The sequence below is a fragment of the Aptenodytes patagonicus genome, chromosome 2, assembly GCF_965638725.1.
Source record: "Aptenodytes patagonicus chromosome 2, bAptPat1.pri.cur, whole genome shotgun sequence".
Lineage (NCBI taxonomy): Eukaryota > Metazoa > Chordata > Aves > Sphenisciformes > Spheniscidae > Aptenodytes > Aptenodytes patagonicus.
In genome coordinates, this window is record NC_134950.1 from 108,365,120 (window position 1) to 108,372,711 (window position 7,592).

The 7,592-nt window shown below is 35.4% G+C and overlaps 1 long non-coding RNA gene across 1 annotated transcript; it reads left to right on the top strand.

The window, feature by feature from the left end:
* The first annotated feature begins 433 nt into the window (after positions 1–433).
* LOC143157454 (uncharacterized) lies at positions 434–3,245 on the top strand. The gene is made up of 4 exons (XR_012994798.1): positions 434–510; positions 742–805; positions 2,286–2,318; positions 3,188–3,245. It is a non-coding gene; the product is annotated as an uncharacterized LOC143157454 (long non-coding RNA).
* Positions 3,246–7,592: the final 4,347 nt, after the last annotated feature.

Below are 7,592 nucleotides of genomic sequence, written 5' to 3' on the forward strand. Positions count from 1 at the left end.
ATTCTGATTTTACAATGACAGTGATTTAGGACTAATTCTACCACAGTAAAAGGGGCTGTGCCAGTGCAGAAACAGTTTCAGGGAACTGATAATCAGTATGTTTAATTGCCTGTTTATCTTCTTTCTTGGGCTCTATGCCCGTCTCTGCCACTGCCTTCTTTTCCTCAAGTTAATGTGCATATTGTTTAGCTTTTAGGTAGCACTGGGTGTGCTTTAGGGCTCAAGTAACTAATCTATCAAAGTATGCCAGGTAGAATTTGCTATATGGCCGCAAATTGTTTGTAGTAATTATTAAAGGAGCCTCAGTAAAACTCATTTTACATTACTAATATTGTACAGTGATGAAAACACTGAACATATTTCCATGAGCTTTTTGTGATGAACCTTGTTCTACATATGGAAATCTCTTGTAGTGAAGTTCAAGCTTTTGTCCTACCATGACTTTTGTGCTTTCAAAGTCTTGTATTTGCAGGTACTGAACTTATTTCTACATGGCAGTGTACAGATCTGGTGAGTCATTAGAGAATTGTTGGATGAATATCTGCAAAGGCCACCACTCCTGCTATCTCAACTTTCTTAATTTTAAGCATTTGTCTTCTGCTATAAAGCGTAAATGACTTATACTTACTAAAATGACTGTGGCAAGTCAAACTGCACATTATCTATTTTCAGCTGTTTTCAGACTGTTTTTTTCCCCTGGATGCTCACTGCAATATCCTTCTATTCTCTGCATTCCTTTAGGCATTCAGTTCTGATGTTTCAAGCTCAAAGTTTCTTGTTTGTGTGAGTACAACTAACAGGGCACGTGAGTATTTAGTCTTGGGGCATTCTTATGTTTATCCTCATGGGGCCCTTTGCTGTTTGCTGTTATGTGACTGAACACACAATTCTGGCTTCAAAAGTTTCTTTTAGGCCTCTGTAAATACTGAATAAACTGCCACTATCATGAACCATTTGTGTAATCTATGTTACATTAAAGCTTCTGGCTAACTTTGATACCCTGTCTGTTTGATAAATGATGTACTGTGAGTGTTTTATAATCTTACTGAAATGCATACACTGGCAGGATAATCTAAATAGATGTTTAGAACTTGCATAATCAGGAATTTGACCATTTGTATGTCACCTTTTCTTTCTCAGAAAATAAAAACTTCAATTCAAATGCACCAGGTGGTTCTTCACAGGAAATATTAGCCTACTTAGATCTCCAATTTTCTTACTATTTAAGCAGATAAAGACCCACTGTTGAATGCAGACCGTCAGTAGGTTCCAAGTTAAACAGTGGACCACAGCTTCAGTTTAAAATTCGTATGTTGTTTTCACCACTTTAGAAGCCTGCCAATGTTCTGATTGGTGCTGCTATCACGATCTGTAAAACTGAGACCCACAGAGACTATTAGCTAGAACCAAAACGTGCCATTCAGAAGACATTGTCCAGAATACTAGTCCTGAAAACACTGGCTAAGTTACTATGTGGCTCTACAGGAATGGAAATTCTGTCATTACTGAGTAACATGTTTTTTTCAGGTGCCTGAAACATGCCATGAGTCTCGACATATGTTGCTGCCTTGTAGTCAAGGATTCCCATTGCTTTTATGACTGACAAACTCCATAGTCACAAGACTTTGTATTCCCATGATACTTTTTAGCAGCTTGACTCCAGCTCTTTTTCTGATGAGCTGATAGCCAAGTTCTGTGGCTTTTTCAGACTACCAGCTCTAGGGCAATAAATCTGGAAGTCCTGGTTAGTGCTAAAAGTGTCTTATTTACCCATAGCCTGAATAGCAGACTTTGGCTATCTGTGCCTTGACAGTAACATTCTGTGATGGCAATGCAGGAAGCACAAGGGACTCCAGCCATCCAAGTAGGCTTCTAAGAGTCAGCTGTTTTAAGATTTGCTGGCATTTTGCCAAACTTACAGATTGTGTTGAAAAGGTTCAGTTGATTTTTTTTTTTAATAGACATTTGCTTTATTTGTAAGGATTTTTTAAAGATGACTGCTTCTGAATGTGTGTCATTTTTTGTTCCACTTAGTGAAAAATCTAAATATATCTTAGTTGCAGGAGTCTAGGAACCCATGATTTGCCTTACAAGTATTCCTGTTTCTTAGAGAGAATTGATTGGCTACATTAAGAAAGTATTGGGAAATCCACCTCCTTTTGTGCTCTTTTTAGTATTAAAAACGTCAGAATAAGGCTACTTGGGGAGCTGCAGAATTTGCCTGGGCCCATTTTCCATGATTGAGAAGTATTAAGAAACATCTGTTTTCTTTCTGTTGTTTGCAGAGCATCAGAACAGACTCTGGCAAATGCAAAAAGGTAACATAAAATGTTGCAACATCATTGTAAGTCTTTTAAATGTATTTATAATGAGCAGGTCATTCTGTACTGGAAGAATGTCAAAGCTTGAAAGATGATCAAATTTGGAAACAACTTCATTCAACCCTCCTAGTAAATTGGGTTATTGGGCAAAGTTTCCTACGTGAATGATCTAAGCTAGCTAGGGGATGCACTCTAAATTCTTATGGGAATTTACTTCATTAAATTATCTTTTAGTGTCATTTGAACAACCAACAATAACAAAAAGACACTATGAAACCTGAGTGATTTTCAGCAATTAAAATAGTTCTGGTATTTTAAAAATTTGAACATATTGACATTTACTAGTGTTTTCCATTAAGTGTGCCAAAAATAAGATGAACTTGTAAATTTGTCCCCAAATCATAAAAAAGTGCCTGCTACAGGTTTTGTAAGGTATGACTTTACTCAGTTTCACCTTGCAGGACTACAGCTGGGAAAGATTTCTTTTTCAGGAGCACTTGTGTTAATCCTCTCTCTGTACAGTTGCCAGCCTGGTTGAGAGGGAGAAAATAAAAGAGAAAATGAAGGCCAGAAAGGAGGAAGGAATGAAGCATGCATTTATAGGCATTTCTACTGCTGCTGAATGGTCCCAGTTTTTAGTACAGCTAGTGCTGATCATGTAAGCATTTGAAAGAAAAAAAAAAAGTATTTTTTTAGATTTACAAATAGGCAGATATAATGCCTTATTGTTTCAATTAGATAAATACATTATGTACCATATGTAATCTAATAAATCAGCCTTTGGAATCTCTAGTATTTGTTTTGCAATTATTTTGTCTGTGAAAGGTCTTGTCAGACAGTCTAAGCAAAATCTCTTTAATTTTAAGGAAGATACAGGTTTCTCATAATTGTGCAAAGAGAATGAAAAAAAACCCTAAACATCTAAAAGTCTTTGTCATACCTGCAAGATGTCTATAACAGGTGAGCTCATATTTCATATTTAGGTTTGAGGTAACTGTTGGAACTAGTTACTGCTTTTGGTCTGCACTTGCATGTCCTGTGGTTGCCACAGAAACATTTGTCATGTTGAATTACTTAAGTTTTGCACCAACAGTAGCGCTAAGTAAAAAGGTGATAATAGGAATAAAACATCCTGCTACTCAGTTTTAAGCCAAACTTAGATGAGATCAGGATTCTGATAGCTTAAATTGCATAGAATATGACATTGCTTACAGAGTGTAATACCCACCGCATGCAAATTGCTATTTGTAGGTGTAGGTTAGCCCATGGTTGTTTTTATGTAACTGTCTCAGCTATCCCACAATATATGCAGTAAGAGCTTTGGAAATCTCAGCCCTCAAAGTCACCTCGTTAACTATGTGATCTATTTAACTTGTGGATATTTATTTTAAGAAAAACAAAAGTAATATTACAACAATGTGTATTAAAAAAGGATTTGGAACTTTAGGCATGGTATCCACTTTATACCTTTAAATTATCCTCGAAGAACATGAGGAAAAAAACAAGATTATACAAATTGGACAGTCCCAGCTTTTAAATCCAGGAAATATGAATGCTTCTCTAGTTGAAGTAAAAGGAAGAAAGAAACATGTATCTGAAAAAAATGGAATAGATAATTGTACAGACTGATGTGAATCATTACACCTGAGTTCTTAGATCTGACCTTTACTGACTACATTACAGGCAGCTCTGACTTTTGAATGTGAAACACAGATAAGCTTGAGAATTAGTGTAAGCAAATTGATGTGACACTAGCTTGGGCTTTGATAGTCTAAGTATTTCTTTCTGTGAAAGATTTAAGGGAAATAAAGTTACATGATTTTTTTTTTAAGATTGTGGATGTGTGATAATAATTCAAATAGGCTATGTTTAACAGGACATTCTTCCTATCATCCTTACACTGTTACATCATCCTATGTGTGCACTTTATACCATGCTTAACATATAGTTGACATGTATCCCATGCATACATTTTTCTATATACAGTATTGCCAGAACTTGTGTGTACCCTAAGATTTTAGAAAAGCTTTTTAAAGCATTTGAGGATGGTGACTTAGGCAAACTGTATTTACTGTCTAATGCACTAATGAATGGTAGGAATTATAGGAAAAAGAAATGATTCAAGTCAATGTAGTTTGTTTACACACGCTTGACCTTCAAAACTCTTTTTAAAATAATAATCTGTCAGTGTTTTTGATTTTGTGAATTAGGAACAATCCCCGAGAACTTCTTCAGATAATGTGAAAATTAATATAGGGACAGCTTTCCCATGGGTGAATATCATACATAATTGCAGGATCTGAGAAAAAATTTAGGGGTTTTACAGTATAGAAAGAATAATAACTTCATCAATGCCAGTAACATATATACATGTTTTCCAGATTTCCTAGGATTTGATTTTGCAGTGAAAACTTATTTGTATATTGAAGAAGTCAGAGCTTAATTCTGTGACCTTTGTTCACACAAATACATCTTCAAAGTGAATGGATCTACTTGACTGGAGAAAAACTGAAAGTCTGAACATATATGTTCCTCCAATTGCCATCTCCAGAATAAAATAGTCTAAGCATAACAATGGTATTTCAAACTACTAAATGCTTGACGGTCAACTTTTCCAAAACTCATCAATCTCTAAAACCCCTCTACTTCAAAAAAAACCCCAACCCAAATCAAAATAAAACAAACAAACCACCCCACCCCCCTTCTTTAGGAAAGATTTAATATCTTAATTGTTCATCTGCAGAATGAGTTTCTGACCAAAGCATAAATTGTTGCTTCACTGTGACTGTCTGAAATACTAAAGTCATTCCATAAAAGGTTTTCTTTATTCAGTTATTTCCTTCTTTATTTGTTTTACTTCTTAAGGATAGGTTTGTGCACTTTGTAGCCCTATGATGCATTGTGTTGCCACGGAAGCCTGAAGATGTCAAGTCAATGCACAAAAGAATATCTAAGTCATTTTTAATATGTATGAATTTAGATGGTAGGGTATGGCTTTCACTGCAAAGAATGTAGGTGGGCAGATGAGGTTTGGCTTCAGATGTTCAAGTCTCAGCTATATGGCCCAAAGTACAAACTCAATTTTCCACACCATCTGCGGGATTTCAGGTAGACCTTACTTGCACAGACATATGCAAAGGTAAAGTGAGCTTTATTTTCATGTAAAATTCATGTAATTCTCAAATTGGTCTTTTTTGTGGTCTGTTTTTCATTATAATAACTTAGTGGAATAGCATTAAATTAGTCCTACCCTATCAGAAAATGACATAAGGAAGTTTAGCTTAACATAAATTCCAAGGGCAGACCATATGCAATTCATTTTTATTTTTAATTGCTTCCATAAACATACAAAGATTAAATTAGCAAAGCTAGTGTAGGTTTTTTGGTTGTATGTGGTATTTTAACTAAATACTAAAGGATAAAAATGGAAACCAGCAATACCCAGGAAGCCCACAGGTTTTAATTTATGTTGTGGGCCATGAGCACATGAGAAAAATTGGATCTTTGAGATGTTTCTTTACGGATAACAAGTTAGCCCTAAATTGCTTGCTACAAAAGAAACATCATCAAATGCCAAAGCCTGACTAAGCAGGCAGTACTGGAAAAAGTACTTTTATTGCTGTTTGAATCAATTTTTGAAGTACTTTAATCTGAAATAATTTATCTGAATTAAAAAAAAAAAAAGTAATTTGAAATAGGTTCTAAATATTGTGTAGAAAGGCATATTTCAGCCCACACAAATAAAAGCTACAAAGCACACCGGAACTTAACATGCTGACTATTTTCTCTGTACATTGCGAAAAGGCATTAACTACAGCGTCAAAAGATTGAAGACTGTAAAACAAGCTAGAAAAGGAAAACATTTCTTTACACCAGAAGTCCAGATTGAAATGTCTTTAGTCTGAAGATTAAAAGACACACGTTTGGTCACTTCCATTTTCTAGATAGTATTTTCAGAAATGACAGTGCAGGTTTTTCCTTCTAAAGGAAAGAGTTGGTGGTTTCTTTTGTTTTGTTTTGTTTTATTTTGTCTTTTGTTTCATTGGGTCGTGCATCTGCAAGCCAAAAAGAGGCAGACAGCAAAGAAGGTATAGGCCTGTGCTGGAAGTACTGGGGCAGCACAAATGCATTTCTTGTCTATTAAGATACAGTTCTCTAGGGATTCTTCAAGTGGTAAGTTAGGGCAACAACTCAGTCTGATCTTCAGTGGCCTTTGTGTAAAAGAAGAGGGGCAGTTACATTTTTCTTTGTTAGTTATCTGACAAAACTTTCTCATCATTACTTATTTACACTGAGCCTTTTTTTATTTTCTAACTCTGGGGAACTGTTCCTTGTTAGAAGGAAGACCTGCATGATTAAGTGAGCCAGAGACCCAGACTTGTATGTTTCTAACTTATACTCTCCTCTGGAGTATTTGGCTTAACTCTTACTAAGGTCATCTGAGACAGAGAACTGGGGGGTAGGGACCAGACATAAAACAATATGTTTATACATGTGTACTATAATAGGGACAACAGTGGAGTTGTATTTGTAACTTTTGCTCTGGGCTTATTAAGTTTGCTAGAATTAAAAAGTATATTTGTAGCACGTTGATTAGCCCAAATGAAAAACTTAGGCTGCAGCCAAACTTTTATCTTCTCCAACGTGTGTTCTCAGTTGCCTCTACTTAAAAATGGTTTCATTGAGATTCTCACATACGAACTTTGAAGTGTGCCACCTGCTATTACTCGTATAGACCAAACTCAGCCACCCAAAGGTATTTTGGGGAGCTGGGAGTTTCCTGGTGTCCCAGTACAGATCACACTAGACAGATCACACTGTTGCATTTCATGCCTACAGAGGTATTTTGTGTGCCAGGCTCCTGGCTTCATTGCTGGACAATGTTTCAGTGGAGAAGAATGTTTATATTGCTTTTTAAACTCCAGCATTATAATAGATTTTGTCTTTCACAGCTTTATTTTATGAATGCAGATCTATATGTTTGAGCAAATAGATAAGGAAGATGAAGGCATATCCTGTCAAACCACAAAATAAAATACATTATTTATAATTTCAAAATAAAATTATTCTTGACTGTTTTACCATATTAGCATATTATTTTTCACTTTTTCCTCTCTGTTTCTCTTAGGTTGAAGTGGAATTTCCTTTTGTTAATATGAAATTTCTTGTGCTTCTGTTCTTTGGAGTTGCTGATGCTGTATCTTTATCCATCATACAATGAGAAATCTGAAACGCACAGTTATCTTGCTAGACCTATCTTTATTGTTTCTG